The sequence below is a fragment of the Crocuta crocuta genome, unplaced genomic scaffold (assembly GCF_008692635.1).
Source record: "Crocuta crocuta isolate KB4526 unplaced genomic scaffold, BGI_CrCroc_1.0 scaffold564, whole genome shotgun sequence".
Taxonomy (NCBI): Eukaryota; Metazoa; Chordata; class Mammalia; order Carnivora; family Hyaenidae; genus Crocuta; species Crocuta crocuta.
The window spans coordinates 988507-989744 of NW_027533010.1; positions in this window are offsets into that span (position 1 = coordinate 988507).

Consider the following 1238-nt stretch of genomic DNA (forward strand, 5'->3'; position numbering starts at 1 on the left):
TGTGGCCAGCCCCCGGCCTGCCAGAGGCTGGGCGGAGCTGCGGAGCAGGTGGGGGCGCCCGGGTAATTGCGGCAAGGGAGGGGTGAGGCGGGCACTGCCAGGGCTGAGCGCAGGGCTGTAACTCTAACTGGGTGCACCATTACCTGTCTTCAGAGTGGTCAGCCCACGAGGCGTGACTATCTGCAGGCTGGGAAGAGGAAGAAATAAAGTTACTCCCAGCTGCTCCGTCATTCCCAAACTGATGTGCCTACCAAAGACTTGTTTTCTAACCCTTCCTCCTCATCTTTTCTATGACTTGAACCCATTCCGTAAGTGGAGAGCCAGTTCGCTACAACTTGACAGGCATCAGCATCGCCTGGGATTTTATGGGGCCTGAGCTCCACCACTGAAGTTAGAGCAGTGTAAGGAGAGTCCCCTGGGATGAATTGCTGACTTCGCATATAGGATGCTAAGGGAAAAGACGGAAGCCCACAGCAACTACTCGGGATCCGTTACCCCTTGAAGAGAATGAAAAGGTTGAACGTTCTCTGAAAGATACCATTGAATTGCAGAGTATATTTACAGGAATTGTTGAAGACTACTGAGAAAATCTATTGGGAGAGGAATAGTTCTCTTTCACAATGCTGTAACATTCAGTCAACGTTAAAAATGTTCTTTAACATTTATTTATTTTTGAGAGACAGAAGTGGGAGCGGGGTAGGGGAGAGAGGGAGACACAGAATCCAAAGCAGGCTCCAGGCTCTGAGCTGTCAACACAGAGCCCGACGAGGGGTGGAACCCACAAACCGTAAGATCATGACCTGAGCCAAAGTCGGCCATTTAACCGATGAGCCAGCCAGGTGGCCCGAGTTGACATTTAAAGAGGAGGTTTTTTCCCTATCCCAGTAAGCAAAGCAAATTCTGATCAAGCCATCTGTTTGCTCTTCATACTGTATTTTTTCTTAAGATAAATGCATAAAATGCCTCATAATCATTTGATGAAGTTTGTTTGTTGTTACTTAACTAACTCATCACAGTTTAATGCACTTATTCCCTAAGCCTCCTCACTTCCATCTAGTTTCCTGTTAACAGTTGAACTGACTAAAGACGTCTGCAGTTATGATGGAAGCAAGTAAACTAACTGAAAGCTGCTTGCTGAAATGCACTTTTCAGCTAACATCAGCTAAGAGTCCACAGAGCAGTGAGACTGTTCCTATCTTTTCTTTTATGAACACTGGGGCAGTATCCCAGAGGTCTTC